We start from the raw sequence: 20723 nt of genomic DNA on the forward strand, positions 1-20723 counted from the left end.
TAGACAATTTTTTAGACAAAATAATATAAAATATCAAACAATTAGTTTTTTTTTAAATTTTCTTAGTCAGTTAGATCTAAATCACACTGAAAATTAACATTGATGGACTCATACATGGGGGCTGCGCAGTGGTTAGAGCTGTTGCCTTGCAGAGAGAAGGTCCTGGGTTCGATTTCCGGCCTGGGATCTTTCTGCATGGAGTTTGCATGTTCTCCCTGTGCATGCGTGGGTTCTCTCCGGGTACTCCGGCTTCCTCTCACTGTCCAAAAACATGACTGTTTGGTTGATTGGTCTGTCTAACTTGTCCTTAGGTGTGAGTGTGTGTGTGTGCATGATTGTTTGTCCTATGTGTCTCTGTGTTGCCCTGCGATGGACTGGCTCTCTGTCCAGGGTGTACCCTGCCTAATTGCCCGTTGCCCGCTGGAGATAGGCACCAGCTCCTCCATCCCCCCCCCCACCCCCCCCCCACCCACCCACCCCACCCACCCCCCACCCCCCATGTGGGGTCCCCCAAGGTGTGATTCTTGGACCACTTCTCTTCGATTTTTACATGCTCCCAAGTTGTTCTCAAGTTAATGACTGGATGCAGTCAAACTTCCTCCAGTTTAATAAAGAAAAGACTGAAGTTATTGATTTGGAAATAAGGATAAGATGGAGGTTATTGCTCAACTTGGCTCCAGAGGAGTATAAACAAAGTCTCAGGTTAGAAATCTTGGTGTCAGAACTGATTCAGACCTGAGCTTCACTGGTCACATTAAGGCTATAACTATAACTATAACCAACGTTTTATCATCTTTATCAAACAGAAAGACTTAGAGGTCTCATGTGCTATACAAATAAAACTGCCTTGCCTAGTAGTAGCTAACCATTAGCAGAACTCCTTCAGGCTTGTGTTATTTGTGAAAATAAATCATCAACGTCAGTGGTAGATTCACAATACTGTTAGCCAATCAGAGGTGAGATGTCCAAATATCAGGAAAAAGGCCTCCAAAACCTGGCATCCACAGCTCCTATCTCCTCTAACTTTTACTTCCTGAACAGGAGCACCAGAGATAAACTTGCAAGGCACTTATGCATTCTAAAGATTACTGCAAATGTGCTGAATAATCAAGTGAACTTGGTCTTTTAGTAATTTAGTTTGGTATGGTAATTTAGATTTGAACATTCTAGAAAATGTATACGTGATGAATATTTCCCTATTCACCATTTACTCATGGTGTCCCACAGGGCTCTGTACTTAGGACAGTTGTTTTACTCAAAAGTAGAGACACTCAGTATGATTCATGAAACCAACCCATGTCCAAACAACAAATAAATAGCTATAACAGCTTAAGCAACAACAGATGATGTTCTGAGGGCTCATTTATTAACCTTTTATCATTTAGAAAGACAACCCTGTTTTTTAAGTTGTTTTTTGATACCTGCTGATAGTTTCGATAACACGTCAGTCTTTCTCAGAAAACCATCTGACTTTCTGTTGTCGTGTCATTTATTGGCTGGCTGGTCTGGGAGCTCTGTCAAACCGCGCCTCCACACCAGTTTGTTCTCCCTCTGGATTTAAGAGACTATATCTTCAGTTGTTGATGTCAAACACTAATACTAACAAGAATAATCAACAATCTCTGTAAATTTAGTGTTAAGGTAAAATTCTCATCCCATCATCATATTACTGTATGAACAAAACAATTAAGACTAAACACAACAACTCAAGCATAAATGGGGACTCTTACCCAAAAACCAGATAAACCTATTTTGTTTATACATTTTTCTGTGCATGGACATCCATTTAGCTAGCATGTTCTAAAGTTTAAATCACGTCAAAACAACTTATTAAAATGTCACAAAGCACTTCAGGTTCCAGTTTAATGACTAAAAATTATTCCACACCACAGTCAAGGATTCACTGAATGATTTTATCCATTGTGACATTCTTTGCTTTGAAATATGTTATTTTCAACTCCAAACTTTTAGAAGAACATGCAGTTCTTGGGTGCATAATGCTTTTTAAATCTCCTTTCACATAAATATGGACTAGGTTTTAAACCTTCATTTTCACTTTTGAAGCCAGCAGACTCAGTACAAGACTGTTCCAACTTGGCAGCATCACATTTATCAGCAAATCCTTCCACGTGGTACACCTTAGTGATCAACCAGTTTGGGTAAAACCTATTCTGTCACTTACAACATGACAGAATATAAAGGTCTTTTTGTTGTTGTTGTTGTTGGTGGTGGTTTTCAAGATGGAGGGCCTTTTCCTTTAAATAACAAACTACATTTTCACTGTAGAATACTTTCCCAAAAGTGCATAAAGATGAGTATAACTTTTTGACAGTTTCATGTTTTCCTTTGATTTATTGACGTCATTTTATAAGGTTTACAGTGATGGCTAAAATAACAAACTCCCTTTTTTCTTCTTGTGTTTTCTGTAATCAAAAACTTCCTATCATGCCCCTACAGCCTCTTTTAGAAAACAATGCCACCAATTTGCCACAATGCTGTGGCGGCACCTGGGAGCCTCAGGTTGTTTTTAAGTGGTCACTGGTCAGACCGTGGCAACAACGTGGTGCAATCGTGGTGCAAAGGATCACACAATGGCTGCATAAAGGAGGTACAGGGCGGTGTCTGTGCTGCCATGGACTTCCGTTTAGTTTGAACATAACTTGCTTTTTATTGAAATCGAAACCATGCTCATTAAATGTTTTTAACAAGCCGCTCCTAAAACTGTTCGTCCCCATCAGTCCCTGTGCAGTCTCTGGTGATCTGAGCTCAGCTCTAACAAAAAGAAGCACCTGGAGCTCTGCATCACTTCAGTTTATCATCTCAGCTGATTCTGTTTCCAAAAGTGAAACTTACGGCCCGTGTTTATTTTCATTTTCAGTATATTTGCTGGCCGGAGCTCGGCTGTAAGGCCCGTGATACACTTGCTGTTTCACGATGTGAACGCATATTTAAAATGGTTGCTACGCGTTTCTTGCTTTGATTTTTTTTTCAAAATCAAAATCAACTTTATTGTCAGTGCCCCAGTGTCCTGAGCATAGAAATTTGTCTCCACAGTCCAGCCTGTCATAGGTTACGCACACAAAACATGTAAAACAAAACAGATACAGGCAGACCATAAGAGCTGTCATCCCAGCACTCATTTCAAATGATTTGAAGTGTTGTTTATACACATCCCCCGAAATTAATGCCACACGTCCAAGCACTCCAATATGCAAGTAACCATTAAGTGGAGTTGATAAAACGAGCAAGACACATTCACCTAAGTGACTCCGTCTCTTGTTTAACGGTCTTTCATACAATCTACGATATCGTTGCTGTCTTTTTTTCTGTTGTGATCTCACAATTAACTAGTTAATGAGCTCTTTTACTAATGCCGTGTTTGTTTTGGTTGTTCCCACAAACCCAGCTCTTTATCCAGTCTGAGTTCTCGAGTACGCCCCCTAGTGGAACACTCCAGTACTAAATGCAGCGCAGTGCCATGTAGAAGCAAGTACGTGAACAAAGACGCAGCCTGCTGCCTGCACCAATGTGGGTTAAACAGCAAATATATCACAGTCCTAACTCCACACATGATGATGACACCACCCCTTGTGGCACCAAGGTGTAATATGCTTTCACAAGTCCAGCGTTGCGGTAATATTAATGCCAAGCGTGGTAGCATGAATGCCGCAAAATTTCTGCATGCACTGTGTTCATAAGACACATAGTGGCAGCAGCATTATGCTGATTTGCCAGCATGGTGTGTCTTCTAAAAAGGATTTACAAAAGTAAGAAAATGTTTTTCTGATATTACACTGTTGTAATTAATTTCAGATGCATCAAATGAAACTTGGAAACATCATAAAGGTATGACTCACGTTCCCCTAATCAAAATGTTTTTTAAACAGCTGTAAATTAAATCACACTGTCTTTTATCATTTAAAATGTCCAGAGAATTTTAAAGAGAAAAAACGTTATCTTCCTGGGAGAAGCTTGGGACCCCCCCCCCAAAACGGCCTGATAATGATTACATTCTCACTTTTTAAACATGTGACTTCACTTTTTTAATGTTCTCTGTATTATCCTGCATCCAAACGATCATTTTTCTCCTTTTAACAGGTTCTTAAACACCCACATTTTGTCATGATCCTGTTCCTGCCTAAGACCTGTTGCCACAGCAGCCACAGCCCGCACCTCATCAAGCTCCAGCCAAGCGGTTTCCCCAGCAACCACAGTCAACTCACCATCCACATCATCCTACCACCTGTCTCTCATTAGCTCCTCATCAGCTCATCACATACACCTGCTCCTCCTGCTATATAACTCCCAGCCTGCTCTCCAACCGGTGCCAGATTATTGAACACGTTTCTGTTAGTAAATTCTCCAGCCTTTCACCCACCTTGACTCCACGGATCCGAACCTTGCCTCGTCCTCTGACCTGCCTGCTCCTCGTGCCCTCCTGTGATTACCGCTTTGCTCCCGACCACGTCTTTGGATTTCCCCTATTGGAGTTACTGCCCCTCTGACCTCCTGGCCCAGACCCTGCTCAGTCCTCGACCACGTCTCCGGATTCCCCTGTCTGATATTCAACCTCTCGGATCTTCTGGTAACGACCGCCTGTCTCCTGACCTAGCCTCTGCCTCTCCAGTCATCGCCCCTTTTCCCTCTTTAATAAACATTCTAAAACGTGTCATTCTGTGTTGGGTGTTTTTACGGGTCTGCCAGCTTGAGTTCATTACAGAATAATCTGGCCAACATGGAGCCAAACCCAACATCAGAGTGGCGTGTTGGTGTGGAAACCGCCATCCACCAGCTGGAAAATAAAACGGAGGAGATGCTTAACCTGCTACGAGCTAACGCACAGACTTCCGCTTCCTGCTCTACGTTGGTTCCCGACAGTCAGCCCCGGGTTTCCCCTATGCACGAGCCGAAGTTGGTTCCGCCTGAAGTCTTCCGGGGTGAGTCAAAAACCTGCCGCGCTTTTTTGACTCAGTGTGAGATACAGTTTGAACTGCAGCCATCCTCCTTTCCTACGGAGCGGTCCCGTGTGGCTTATGTCATATCACTATTATCAGGACAAGCACGTGTTTGGGGAACTGGAGAATGGGCAAGAGATGCTGAGATCTGTTACAATTATAAGGATTTTGTCCGTGAGCTAATTCGAATCTTTGATCCTTTGCTACCTGGCAGAGAAGCTACCCGCCAGTTAATGACTTTAAAACAAAACAACAGAAGAGCCACAGACTATATTATTGATTTTCATGCCATTGCTGCTGTTAGTGATTGGAATGAGCCTGCTTTAATGGATATGTTTTACCAAGGACTCTCTGATAGTATCAAGAACGAGATGGCCACTCGTGATTATCCCAGAACCCTGGTGGAGATGGAGGACCTCGTCACCAGAATCGACCTCAGGCTGATGGAGTACCGGAAAGATCGCAACAGGGCTCCACCCAACAGGGCTCCACCTACTACCTACCGCTTTACCCAACAACCTTCATCCACGGAAATGCCACGTGCTGTAAGTCTCCCTCCAGCCCCCAGGAATCAGAGTGAGGAGCCCATGCAGATTGGCAGATCACAGTTATCTCCAGAGGAAAGGGTCAGGCGCAGAAATAATAACCTCTGCTTCTATTGTGGCACGTCGGGTCATCAGGTTCGGAACTGTCCGTTAAAAGGTCAGGCCCAGTAGAAAACACGAGGTATCGGCTGGGTCATATTAATCCTAAGCCCTCGTCCAGACCCCCAATTTCTGCGACTTTTTTCCATAAGAACCAGGAGAAAGAACTTCCAGTGTTTATCGATTCAGGAGCCGACACTGAGTTCATGGACTTTAATACTGCCAAATCCTTGGGGTTGGGACTCCACCCTGTATCCAGATCACAGGAGATCCAGGCCATCGATGGACATACTATGTACCATGCTACCCAGGAGACTGATCCGATTACCATGAAGATGGAAGGTAACCACACTGAAACCATAAAATTTCTTGTTATATCCTCTGAGTTACCAATCATTATGGGCAATACCTGGTTACAGACACACAATCCCCAAATTGACTGGTGTAACGGTAAAATCCTTCATTGGTCCAATCATTGCCATAACCACTGTTTAACTCACGCTTCTCCCTCTACCCTACCTGCCCAGGAGTCCCAAGAGATGTACCCTGACCTTTCTAAGGTGCCCCAGGAGTATCACAACCTCAAAGAAGTATTTAACAAACATCGTGCTACTTCCCTTCCACCCCATCGACCCTACGATTGCTCCATTGATCTGCTACCTGGCACTTTTCCCCCCAGAGGCCGTTTGTTTTCCCTCAGTGTTCCCGAACAAGCTGCCATGACCACCTATATCAAAGAGTCTCTACAGGCGGGCTTGATACGACCATCCTCATCTCCTGCAGGGGCTGGCTTCTTCTTTGTTGGGAAAAAGGACGGGTCACTCCGACCATGTATTGATTATAGAGGCCTCAATGATATCACCATTAAAAATCGCTATCCCCTACCACTTATAAACACCGCCTTTGATTCTTTGCAAGGAGCCAAGATTTTTACGAAACTAGATTTACGCAACGCTTATCATCTTATCCGCATACGAGAAGGTGATGAATGGAAAACAGCCTTCAACACACCCACAGGGCATTACGAGTATCTGGTTATGCCATTTGGATTAACTAATGCTCCAGCCGTTTTTCAGGCACTTATCAACGATGTTCTCAGAGACATGGTGGGACACTTTGTGTTTGTCTACCTTGATGACGTGTTGATTTTTTCTCCTGATCTAGAGACTCACCAAGAACATGTGCATGCCGTGTTACTCCGTCTCCTTCAGAACAACCTATTTGTCAAGGCTGAAAAATGTGAGTTCCATCGTTCCTCTATCTCCTTCCTTGGTTTTTCCATATCTCCCAATCAGATGGCCATGGACCCTGCCAAGACCTCAGCTGTCGTCAACTGGCCCGTACCCACAACCCGGAAACAACTTCAGCGATTCCTGGGCTTTGCCAACTTCTATCGGAGAGTCATTAAGGATTACAGTACGATCGCCGCACCCCTTCATGCTCTCACCTCCAATAAGGTCAGTTTCCTATGGAATAACTCGTCTCAAACCGCTTTTCAAACTCTCAAAGATTTGTTTACATCGGCTCCCGTCCTGCAGTCTCCGGATACCTCAAGGCAGTTTATTGTGGAGGTTGATGCCTCCGCCTTTGGCATTGGTGCAGTACTCAGTCAGAGGTCACAGGATGATAAGATCCACCCCTGTGCATACTTTTCCAAAACACTCTCATCCACAGAAAGGAACTATGACGTTGGGGACCGGGAGCTGCTGGCTATCAAGCTGGCTCTTGAGGAATGGCGTCACTGGCTAGAGGGGGCTATCATTCCATTCATTGTCTGGACTGATCATAAGAATCTGGAATACATCAAGACGGCTAAACGACTCAACTCTCGCCAAGCCAGGTGGGCCATATTCTTTAGCAGATTTAATTTCACCTTGTCTTATCGCCCAGGTGACAAGAACACCAAGCCCGACGCACTATCCAGATCCATGGAACCCGTGAACCCTGACCCCGTCCAGGACCATGACTGTCTCATCCTTCCAAGAAGAGTCTTACTGGGGGTTTCCAGACTGGACCTGGAGAACCAAATCCGGCAGTCCTATCAGCAACACCCTGTTCCTCCCTCATGTCCACCTGATCGCCTGTTCGTTCCTGATGATCTTCGCTCCCAGGTACTCACATTTTGCCATAGTTCACGTCTCTACTGTCACCCAGGCTTCTCCAAGACCCTCGCCCTCATACGCCGTCACTTCTGGAAGGCTACCCTGCAAAAGGACGTTAAGGAATTTGTTTCAGCCTGTCCAGCCTGCGCCAAAGCCAAGTCTTCCCGTAGACCTCCAGCAGGACTGTTACGTCCCCTGCCCATTCCACATCGTCCATGGTCCCACCTGAGCATGGACTTCATCACTGGTCTTCCCTCCTCAGATGGGCATAAGGTAATCCTTACCATTGTTGACCGTTTCTCTAAGATGTCTCATCTGGTGCCTCTTAAAAAGCTCCCTTCTGCTAAGGACATGGCTGACATCATGGCGAGGGAGGTTTTCCGCCTTCATGGGATACCTGTGGACATCGTTTCGGACCGGGGACCTCAGTTTGTCTCGGGCTTTTGGAAGGAGTTCTGCGCACGGCTGGGCATCCAAGTAAGCCTCTCTTCCGGCTTTCATCCCCAGACAGACGGGCAATCGGAGAGGGTCAATCAGGAGGTGGAGACCAGGCTCCGGCTGCTCTGCGAGGATGATTCCACCTCTTGGTCACGTAACCTGCCTTGGGTGGAGCATGCCCTCAACTCCCTTCCGTCGAGCTCCACAGGTGTGTCACCATTCTATGCTGTTTATGGCTTCCAGCCCCCTATCTTCTCCCTTCAGGACCATGAGTCCAGGGTTCCTTCTGCCCAGGCGGCTGCTCTCAGGTGCCATCGTGCATGGCGGTTGGCTCGTAGGAACCTCGTCCGGTTCTCTGCTGTATACTCCCGCACTGCCAATCGTCGCCGCCTGCCCGCCCCGACCTACAGCCTTGGACAACGGGTCTGGTTGTCCACGAAGGACGTACCCCTGCGGGTGGATTGCCGCAAGCTGGCGCCTCGCTTCATCGGGCCCTTCCCTGTGTCTAAGGTCATCAATCCTGCAGCAGTACGCCTCCGTCTCCCCAGGCCGCTTCGCATCCATCCCACCTTCCACGTCTCCAGGATCAAGCCCGTTGTCTCCTCTGTACTTGTGCCCGCCTCCGGGCCCCCTCCGCCCGCCCGGCTGGTGGGGGGTGGGCCGGTTTGGGATGTCAGGCGGCTCCTACGATCCAGGCGCTGGGGTCGGGGACTTCAGTACCTGGTGGATTGGGAGGGGTTTGGCCCTGAGGAACGTTCCTGGGTTCCCGCTAGGGACATCCTCGATGGGTCCCTCGTCCGCGACTTCCACCGGACCCATCCTGACCAGCCTGGTGGACCGGCTGGTGCCGGTCCTTGAGGGGGGGGGGGGGGTACTGTCATGATCCTGTTCCTGCCTAAGACCTGTTGCCACAGCAGCCACAGCCCGCACCTCATCAAGCTCCAGCCAAGCGGTTTCCCCAGCAACCACAGTCAACTCACCATCCACATCATCCTACCACCTGTCTCTCATTAGCTCCTCATCAGCTCATCACATACACCTGCTCCTCCTGCTATATAACTCCCAGCCTGCTCTCCAACCGGTGCCAGATTATTGAACACGTTTCTGTTAGTAAATTCTCCAGCCTTTCACCCACCTTGACTCCACGGATCCGAACCTTGCCTCGTCCTCTGACCTGCCTGCTCCTCGTGCCCTCCTGTGATTACCGCTTTGCTCCCGACCACGTCTTTGGATTTCCCCTATTGGAGTTACTGCCCCTCTGACCTCCTGGCCCAGACCCTGCTCAGTCCTCGACCACGTCTCCGGATTCCCCTGTCGGATATTCAACCTCTCGGATCTTCTGGTAACGACCGCCTGTCTTCTGACCTAGCCTCTGCCTCTCCAGTCATCGCCCCTTTTCCCTCTTTAATAAACATTCTAAAACGTGTCATTCTGTGTTGGGTGTTTTTACGGGTCTGCCAGCTTGAGTTCATTACACATTTTGCATACAGAGGTGATAATTCATGATTGAGAGCACCTTTAGTCGTGTCTCTTATTAAAGCTGCATCACAGCTTCTCACAGCGGCTAATGGAAGCTCTTTGCTGTTCTGATCTACATTGTGCCAAAAGGGATACTACACACAGGCTTCCTTTTATTTCACTGGAATCCCTGAATCAAGTGCTTAGACTTCAGCGCTTTGAGTAATCAGTCCCCCTGGGTAGGACTTACACCCAGCTCTAAAGCTCTTTGAAATAAAAGTGAAATCCTTCTTCTAACAGACAGAATAAATAGTTAATTAATACAAAGTGAGATGGATGGAGTGGAGAGGGAATGGTAATCAAGAATCAGCCTTTAAACATCATGGGACGTTCTGCGTCTGTCTCCCACATCTTTTTCCCTTATTTGTATCCCTGTCTCTTATCACAGTGGCTGGTGTCTTCTTCTTTGTCTTGACTCCTTTCCACATGAATTATCTATGCACTGTTGGTATAACATCATTATAGACTCAGATATAGCCTCACAATCCCATCAACAACTGATATCGTATGACGAGTTGGCCTTTACAGACACAAATGTTGGAGACAAATTAAATTGACAAATTAATCATTTGTCTTCATCATTTTAATTCATTTTATCATTTGTCTCTTTGGAATCTCTCGGTTTAGACTGAAAGTTGAGAATAATTAAACATTTTACCGTTTCTAGTGTTTGAAGGTCATTGTCATGAACTCCTCCTCTTAACCTCCTCTGCGGGCCGGGCTGGCGCTGCACTCCAGTTCCCAGCATGCCTGTCACCGACGCTTCCCGGTGACGTCATCCCGCTGAGCCTATTTAAGGACCTGTCACAGCGGAGCCGGCACTCAGTCATCATCTAACGATAGACGCCAAGCCATTCTAAGACCTAAGACACTAACTCTACAGACCATACGGGAAGAGAACTTCCCACGCTGCCACATATCAGTCTCCATCCACCACTCTCTCCGCGCCTGGGTCTCATAACCACTCCAGCTCAGCCCACCGAACCTGACAGGATGACTGAGTCCCGAGTAGACCCAGCGGAGATCGCACAGCTGCGAGCTGAGGTAGCGCAGCTGCTCAGCCGAGTAGAACGCCAGGAGGCGGACAACGCCCAACTCCGTGTGGAGAACAATCAGCTGCGTGCTGTTACCGATCGCCTCGCATCCAAACTCGATTCCGTCACCGAACTGGTAGTCCAACTCTCCTCAGCCCTCCAACGACAGTCATCTGCCACTCCTAACGTGGTGGAGCCGTATCTAAGTCTCCCAGAGAAATGGGATGGGATTAAAGGATCCCCGGAGAGCATGTTGGCCGTTCTGTCAATGACTTTTGAGTGTCAGCCGGCACGCTACCCGACTTCCTGCTCTCGCGTGGCTCTGTTAACCTCCCTGCTGACTGGGCGAGCCGGTGAATGGGCGGCTGCTCTGTACCATCAGAAGTCCCCAGTCTGCAACGACTATGAAGCCTTCGTGAAAGAACTGAAGAAGGCATTCGTTCATCCCAGCAGCGAGGTCGCAGATGAGACACGCCTGCTCCAGCTTCGACAAGGCTCTCAGACCGTGGCCGAATTCACCTCACGCTTCCGGACCACCGCTGCCCGTCTAACCTGGGGTGATGCCGCGGTGAAGGCTGTGTACTTGGAGGGATTGTCACCCCGCATCCGCGAGGGCATGATTGGTCACGAGGCTCCAACCACCCTGGACCAGGCGGTGGACCTGGCTCTCCAGCTGGACCGCTGCCTCCTCACCAGACCAGGAGTGAGGGCGGTTCCCGTACAATCCCGAACTTTCCCCCGCCGTCAGGAGAACCAACCCATGGAGGAACCCATGCAACTGGGTCATTTGCCCCCCGAGGAACGGGCGCGCCGTTTTCAGGAGGGACGATGCGCCTATTGTGGGGCTCTGGGTCATCCCCGTGCAACATGCCCCATACGCCCGGGAAACGGTCCCTCCGGGTCGGTGTAGGAGCTGCCTCACTCGGAGTTTCCACTCATGCAGCTCCTCATCACACCACCCTCTCGGTCTCCTTCCAGCTGAGCCAAGGACCGGTCCCCCTGGTGGCCCTCCTCGACACCGGAGCTGCAGAAAGCTTTATCGATCAGGGGTTGGTCAACCGGCTCAAGATCCCACTCACCCTCCTCGATCATCCCGTTCCCGTCACCTCAGTGGACGGGCGCCCTCTCATGCCATATCCGATCACGCACCGAACCCAGAACCTCCGGATGACCATCGGAGAACACGTAGAGACCCTTCATTTCTTGGTCATTCACGCCCCTACGACTCCTCTCATTCTGGGTCATTCCTGGTTCCGCCTCCACGACCCTCACATCTCCTGGTCCACCAGTAAAGTCATGGCATGGGGTGTTAACTGTCACCTTCATCATCCGTCTCCAGGATCACAGCCTAGGGAGACACCACCCAAGGATGTGGATTTAACACTCCTTCCAGGATCACAGCCTAGGGAGACACCACCCAAGGACGTGGATTTAACACTCCTTCCACCCCAATACCACGATCTGGCTCGGGTCTTTGCAAAAGAGCCTACCACCAAGCTGCCTCCTCATCGCCCCTACGATCTGGAGATCAGGCTTCAGCCCGGAACCACCCCGCCTCGGGGTCGGCTGTTCTCGCTCTCCCCGGCAGAGACCCAGGCGATGGACGCTTACATCAATGAGGCTCTCCAGAAGGGGTTTATCCGACATTCCACGTCTCCTGGGGCGGCAGGGTTCTTCTTTGTGAAGAAGAAGGAAGGTGACCTCCGGCCCTGTATAGACTATCGTGGATTGAATAAAATCACCATCAGGGACCGCCATCCTCTTCCCTTAATGAGCACGGCTCTGGACGCCACTGCCCAAGCCACACTGTTTACCAAGCTGGACCTCCGCAGTGCATACAACCTCATCCGCATAAAGGAAGGAGAGGAGTGGAAAACCGCTTTCATTACACCCACTGGACATTATGAGTACCTGGTCATGCCCTTCGGCCTCTGCAACAGCCCTGCCGTTTTCCAGCGTTTCATCACTGATGTCCTCCGTGACATGCTGGGTCGTTGGGTTTTTGTTTATTTGGACGACATCCTCATCTACTCCCGCACGGCCGAGGAACACACCCAGCATGTTCGAGCCGTTCTGTCACGCCTCCTGGAGCACGACTTATTCTGTAAACTGGAGAAGTGTGCTTTTCACCAGGAGTCCACCTCGTTTCTGGGATTCATCATCTCCTCCCAGGGCCTGCGCATGGACCCACAGAAGGTTCAGGCGGTCGCGCAGTGGCCACTACCCAAGACCCTGAAGCAGTTGCAGAGTTTCCTGGGGTTCTGCAACTTCTACCGCCGGTTTATCCGCAACTTCAGCGCCCTGGCGTCACCATTAACTTCCCTGACGAAAACAACCAATCAGCCTCGCCCTTTCCGCCTCTCCCCGGAGGCTGTTGCTGCCTTCCATGAGCTGGTCCGCCGCTTTGTAAGCGAGCCCATCCTCCTCCACCCGGACCTAACCCGGCCTTTCGTTGTGGAGGTGGACGCCTCTGAGACGGGCGCGGGAGCCGTACTGTCACAACGTGGCCAGGACTCCAAACTCCATCCCTGTGCATTCTTTTCCCGGAAGTTCTCTCCTACCCAGCAGAACTATGGGGTCGGGGACCGGGAATTGTTGGCGATAAAGTGGGCCCTGGAGGAGTGGCGACAGTGGCTCCTGGGTACCCCCACTCCTTTTCTAATCTGGACTGATCATCAGAACCTCATCCATATTCAGACCGCTCGCCAACTCAACCCTCGTCAGGCCCGGTGGGCCCTCTTTTTCGAACCTTATAACTTTCACATCGCCTACCGCCCCGGCTCAAAGAACCTCAAGGCGGACGCCCTGTCCCGTCAACACACCCAGGATCCAAGGCCTCCTGAACCGAGGTCCATCCTCCCGACCGAACGGTTCTTGGCCGCCCTGCAATGGCCCCTGGAAGCCTCCATCCGGGCGGCTCTCCCGGCGGACCCGGCGCCCCCAGAGACGCCTCCTAACCGCCTTTACGTTCCGGCCGTGTGTCGACAGGAGGCCTTGAGGTGGGGGCATAGTTCACGGCTCGCGGGACACCAAGGCCAGGCTCGTACCTTCCAGTTCCTCCGCCGGGCCCTGTGGTGGCCCTCTATGAGAAAGGACGTGCGTGAATACACCGCTGCATGTGACACTTGCGCCCGGTCTAAGTCCACCACCCAACCTGGAGCCGGGGAATTGCAACCGCTCCCTGTGCCTAAAAGGCCGTGGTCGCACATAGGTGTGGACTTTGTCACGGGGCTTCCCGTTGCCGACCACCTGGACACCATCCTCACCATCACCGACCGCTTTTCGAAGGCTGTGCATTTAGTGGCTATGGCAGGGCTCCCCACGGCTAAGAAGACGGCGGAGCTCCTCCTCGATCATGTGGTGAGGCTCCACGGATTCCCCCAGGACGTGGTGTCTGACAGAGGGCCTCAGTTCATCTCACGTTTCTGGAAGGCTTTCTGTCGGTTGGTGGGCGCTTCTGCCAGTCTGTCGTCAGGCTATCATCCCCAGACTAATGGTCAGACGGAGAGAGCAAACCAGCAGCTTGGGCGTTACTTACGCTGCTTCGCCTCGTCTCAACCGTCCACCTGGCCTCGTTACCTCCTATGGGCGGAGCTCTCTCACAACCTCCAGACGTCCTCCGCCACGGGTCTATCGCCCTTCGAGACCTGCTACGGATACCAGCCCCCTCTTTTTGACCATCAGGTGCCGGAGGTGGAGGTTCCGGCGGCTCAGGATATGGTCCGCCGCTGCCATCTCGCTTGGATCAGGGCTCGCGCCGCCATCACCCGGGCTAATACGGAGTACTCCCGACAACACTGCCGCCGCCACCGGCCCGGCCCTGTGTTCCAGCCTGGTGACCGGGTTTGGCTCTCTACCGCAAACCTCCGGTTTCCGGCTGGTTCCAGGAAGCTGTCGCCTCGCTTTTTGGGGCCCTTCCCAGTCCGAGATGTCCTCGGTCCGGTCGCTTACCGGCTGCGCCTCCCTTCCACTCTTAAGGTGCACCCGGTATTCCACGTCTCACAGCTCAAGCCGGTGGTGTCTTCTCCTCTCCATCCGCCTCCGGCCCGGGTGCCGACGCCCCGAGATGTCGATGGGGACCCCGTCTACACCGTCCGCAAGATTCTGGACGCCCGCCGCCGGGGCCGTGGATGGCAGTATTTGGTGGACTGGCAGGGTTACGGTCCGGAGGAACGTAGCTGGGAGCCTGCCCGCTCGTTTCTGGATCCTTCCCTGTTGGCTGATTTCTGGTCGCGTCGCCCTGGGCCTTCTGGAGCCGTCCCTCGCGGGGGGGGTCCTGTCATGAACTCCTCCTCTTAACCTCCTCTGCGGGCCGGGCTGGCGCTGCACTCCAGTTCCCAGCATGCCTGTCACCGACGCTTCCCGGTGACGTCATCCCGCTGAGCCTATTTAAGGACCTGTCACAGCGGAGCCGGCACTCAGTCATCATCTAACGATAGACGCCAAGCCATTCTAAGACCTAAGACACTAACTCTACAGACCATACGGGAAGAGAACTTCCCACGCTGCCACATATCAGTCTCCATCCACCACTCTCTCCGCGCCTGGGTCTCATAACCACTCCAGCTCAGCCCACCGAACCTGACAGTCATAGGTGAGTTGTCAAGTAACGAACAGATTTTAATTAAAGGGATTTATTTCCTCATCAGGCAGGATTCTGGAGCAATGCGATGAAAGACAAGATTTATTATTAAATTAGCAAAGCAAGAGCATTAATCAGCCTCCAGTCTTAGTGATTGATCTGATTCATGGAGAGAAAACCAAAAAGTTATTCATTTTCTTTGCAGAAATTATCTAGACTGTAACTAATCCACAAGTTTTTAGGTAACATAGTCTACTTTAGATTAAGAAGCAAAAATGCCAGCATAAAGAGAAATACCCATGCCTTCCCAGTAGGTGGCTGTAACATTGTTATTGGCAACAAATCAAAATACGAAGGAAGATCATTGTGAGCATGACTGAACATCCTTCCAAAACCATTATAGGATAACACAGTGTTTAACCTCTCCTTTCTTAATTGTTGTTTGTAACTCAGTTACACTTCTGTGTGGAAGCTTCGTACACCTCTGTTGTGTCCCAAACGTTCTATACCATAAATATGATTACAAATTACACTCCTTTTGCTTAATGTGTTGATACAAAACCAGATAACGACTGACTCCTGAACCATTTCTTCAGATAAACTGAATGTTATTAATTGGAGGTCAACTGATATTGGTCTTTCTATTGCCGATACTGATGACGGTATGTAGAAGACGTGGTCAGCCAATGACCAATGTGTACTGCCGATTTTTATGGGCAGATTGTCATGGCTGAATTCTAGACATTTTCCACATTGTTTTAATGATTTTCAAAAAGTCACTAATAACATCGGTTGATGCACCAATTTTCTGAAGCTGAATACGTTTTTGAACTCTGAATTTAACTAACTTTTATATCTTAATGTTGTGCACTGCTCAGTGTTAAAGTTAGACACCTAAATAAAGTTAATGTAGAGTATTTATTATGCAGATGTTATTATTGAAGGTAAAAATTAGGAATGTCCCGATCACCATTTTAGGCTTCCGATCCTCATCCGATTTTTTTACTACAAATCCGATCTGATTTCGAGTCTCGATCTGATAGTTTGCCTTTACTAGTGAAATTTATAATGCTGAAATATATTTTCAGCCTGTAATAACTCAAGTTAACTCTCCAAGACTAATTTCTTTAATAAGCATTACCATTATTGTTGTAAATCCCATGAAATCAACTTCCTGTTTGGAGACCAGGGGTGTTTCTATACGTCAAGGCACCAGGCGCTGCAAGCCAATGTCTTGTGAGGCCATGCGTTGCTTACGAGGATACTGTCCTTCCTTGGTCAAAGAAAATGGTTAAATGGAACAGACTTGCATCACGTGACCACGGCTTCCCCGCTGGTCACGTAACGTCACATGACATGGGAGATAACATTATATTTAATACGTATAAGTTTCAATATAAATATATAATGAGACTTTTACTTTTTAAATTGTGTATTTATTTGTTAAATTAAATATATAAGCGAGTTACTACCCGCTAGCCACCGAAGCTGACACTACTAAGCAACTAACCAACCATAGATAACTTCTTTGGATCTAAAAAAACATTTTTAATTAGTTGACTTACATTTAAACTTGAAATTTGCCCCCGAAGTAGCTGCCGACTTCTGATCCGCCATCCTTTTAAAATTACCGCAGTGTGTTCTGGGTAATTTTTGACCAAGGCTAGGCTACAAGACACCTCCCGAGTATCCTTGCTCAGTCAGCTAAATGGCTAACAAACGGAGAACACATGCCTTGGTAGAACATGAACATTGAAACACGTCTTGGCGGCTCCCAATGACGTATCTTCTAGGCAACCGGGGCAGGGCCAAGACATCCAGGCGAGGTTCCTTGGCATTGAGAAGCACCCTAGATGAAGAGTGTTAAATTTCCGGTAGCTTTATTCTGCAGTGAATTGCTCCTGTTAAGATGGACTCCAAAGTATGAAAAACGAAAGATCGCGTTTGTTTACAAAGAGCACGAGGTGGGTTGCAGCCAGTGACAGCAGCCCTCACTTCATTACTCTCATTTTATTCTTTGCTTCTTCTTCTGTGCGTGTTTTAACGCAATTAAGGTGCTAACGCTAGCTCTATTACTGCCGCACATGTCTCCACGGAATACGTCGGTTCTGCCTCCAGAATTATGGAGAAACGAAGATGCTGAAGAGCGAGACATATACTCCAGGAGAGGAAACGGAGTTCATTTTATTTACTGAATATGGAACTTTCTGGGACGGCTCTGCAGCTCCACGCATGAATCGATAGTTTACTGCAGGGATCAGCTGGTGCTGTTTACGCTGGCCCTCTCTCCACGGAAACCCGGTTCTGCCTCCAGAATTAAGCTCTGGAGAGGGAAGGGAGATATAAACCATATCTACCCTTCGTGATTATGGGAAATGTCTGCTCTCTCCCCAGTAAAATGGACGAGCTCTCAGCGTTGACCCGGCTGCTGCGGGACTACCGATAGCCTGATGTGTTTTATGGAGAAGTGGATGAACAAGCTCATAGCAGACTCTGAGGTTTTCCTGGAAGGATTTAAACTCACTCGAGTCGACAGGAGAGCGGAGCAATTCGTTAAATGTCCCAGACACCGCAGCTTGATTCGTCATCCATTTTGTTGACTTCCTTTGGAAAACCCGACAATAAACAGGGCAAGACTACCACGCAGGAAAAGGAGCCTTCTATGGGAGTCCCCCCACATCCCCCCCCCCCCCCCCCCCCCCCGAAGTAGCATATGCTAAAGTGGTTGTAGTCTATTTCGGGAGACCAGAAAGACTCATCAGTTATGATTGCTGATGTCCAATCACTGAAAAAAAATGGTAAAATGGTAAATGGCCTGTATTTGATTTAGCACCTTCTAGAGTCCTGGAACCCCCCAAGGTGCTTTACAACACAACCAGTCATTCACCCATTCACACACACATTCACACACTGGTGGGGATGAGCTACGATGTAGCCATAGCTGCCCTGGGGCGCACTGACAAGGTGAGGCTGCTGAGCACTGGCGCCACCGGTCCCTCTGACCACCACCAGCAGGCAATGTGGGTTAAGTGAAAAAAAAAAAGACAAAAAATCGGCTCAATCTCATCTCGGGATCAGGACATCCCTGGTGAAAATACATTTAATTAAATGTTGCAACAGCATCAGGCTGCCCGAGGATGTGCCTGTCTTAAAATTGGCTTTACTACAGACAAATGACGAACAATGACGATAAATTTTAAAAAATGGTAAATATCGGCCCAATATATCGGCCAACTGATATATCAAATTACAAATATCAGTCATGAATTATTTCAAGCAGAGCTCTGAAATCTAACTTAATCTATGGCACATTAAAAGAGGCAGGTCAAAAACTCAAAGAGGCTATAGTGTCATGGTGACTTGTATCATGTGCTCAACTAGACCTTCAAAGCCTTCTATGAAATGTCATATGATGAAATGTGAGCTTGTGTTTGATGTGATGTTTTCACAGCCGCACTGTCTGTGTCCATCTGCCTCAATTTCATATCTGTGCTGAGCGCCAGCCAGGCAGTATCCCTCCTCTCTGGGATATCGATGCAGAGCCACAATAGAGTGATGTGGGTGATGTATAATCTGTGTCAGTACAGATGGATAACATTTTCCCGTTTTTAATCGAGGGAGCAGTGTCCTACTTCAGGCCGCTGGATGTGTTAGAAGGTAGGGAGAAAAAAGCTGAGATTGATGTGAAATAAACACAGAAAAGGACAAAAGGTTTTCTTTGAATCTGTTGTTGCTGCATCAGGAGAAGCGATGCATAATCTCCACTTTAATCCATCTACAAGTAATAGAGAATATGGGAAACACTATCAGGCTTCTTGTATTAAATACAATGCATTTGTAGAAAAAAATAAATGTATTCTTATTGTGTCTTATAATCTTCTATCCTTATTCTGTTTTATGAATTTATAAGCCCTTTAGCAGGCTGCATGTAAATAAGCCTTTATAATAATCCCTGGCTGAGGCGTTCGTGAAAGGTAGTATTTGTATTCAAAGTCAAAGTGCATTCACCATCGAAGGGGTTTATGGGAAATCCAGTCGTCTCTCCACTTCATTTTGATAGATATGCAGGAGCAGAGATTAAGAGAAGGAAAGAGAGAGGAAGAAATGTGAGATAAAAGAAACCTGAATGGGATTAGCACTTTATAGAAAACTTAAAGCAAAGTTAACCACTACAGCATTCCTTTCACTCACCTTCTGAACCAGTTAATCCTGAGTACAGCAACAAGGAGCTGGTGTCTGTGAACAGATGTCATCAGGACAGATCACCAGTCCATTAACGGGACACGTAGGGAGCCTAAGGCCGGCAATATTTGCTTTTTAACCTCATGTTGATGCAGGCAGCTTGTTCACATTACTTGCTGCTGCACTGCATGTCATACTAGAATATTCCACAAGGGGGCATAGTAGTAGACCAGAGATAGGGTGTTTCTCAATGTCAAGGTGTCTGGCCTTGCGAGGCGATGTCTTGCGAGGCCAGGTGCCTTGCTTACGAGGACACTGTCCTTCTTTGGTCAAAGAAAATGGTTAAATGGAATGGACTTGCATCACGTGACCACGGCGGTCACGTAACGTCACGTGACACAGGAGACGACATTATATTTTATATGTATTAGTTTCAATATAAATATATAATGAGCCTTTTACTTTTTAAATTATGTATATGTTTATTAAATTAAAAATATAAGTGGGTTACTACCCACTAGCCACCAAAGCTGCAACTACTAAGCAACTAACCAACCATAGATAACTTCTTTGGGTCTAAAAAAAACATTTTTATTTAGTTGACTTACATTTAAACTTGAAAATTGTGCCTGAAGTAGCTGCCGGCTTCTGAACCGCCATCCTTTTGAAAATACTGTGGTGTATTCTGGATAAATTTTGACCAAGGCTAGGCTACATGTATCCTCACTAAGCTAGCTAAACGGCTAACTAATGGCACACGTCTCGGTAGAACGTGAACATTGGAACACGTATTGGCGGCTCCCAATGACGTATCTCCTAGGCAACCGGGGTGGGGCCTAGACATAAGGCAAGGTTCCTTGGCATTGAGAAACACCCATAGTCCTGGGTTTGTGGGGTACGACCAAAACAAACATGGCGTCAATAGAAGAGATCAATTTTATGGTTAATTTTGAAATCACAACAGAACAAAAAGACAGCAGTGGTATCATAGATTGAATGAAAGACCTCTAAACAAGAGACAATGGAAAGTATGCTTGGCTCATTTTGTAACTCCCCTTACTGGTTACTCGTATATTACAGCTTGCGAACGCGTTGAGTTAAATTCAAAGTACGCACATAAACAACATTTCAAACAGATGCAAATTACACAAGGCAGTCATAAAAAGCATGCAAATGCATATTTAAAAGCAAGTCTATTCCAGCCCTAAGTCATGCCCATCTACTTCCTGACCATGGGTCTCCTACTGCTAAAATATGTTATGTAAGTT

Source organism: Nothobranchius furzeri, chromosome 12, assembly GCF_043380555.1.
Source record: "Nothobranchius furzeri strain GRZ-AD chromosome 12, NfurGRZ-RIMD1, whole genome shotgun sequence".
Taxonomy (NCBI): Eukaryota; Metazoa; Chordata; class Actinopteri; order Cyprinodontiformes; family Nothobranchiidae; genus Nothobranchius; species Nothobranchius furzeri.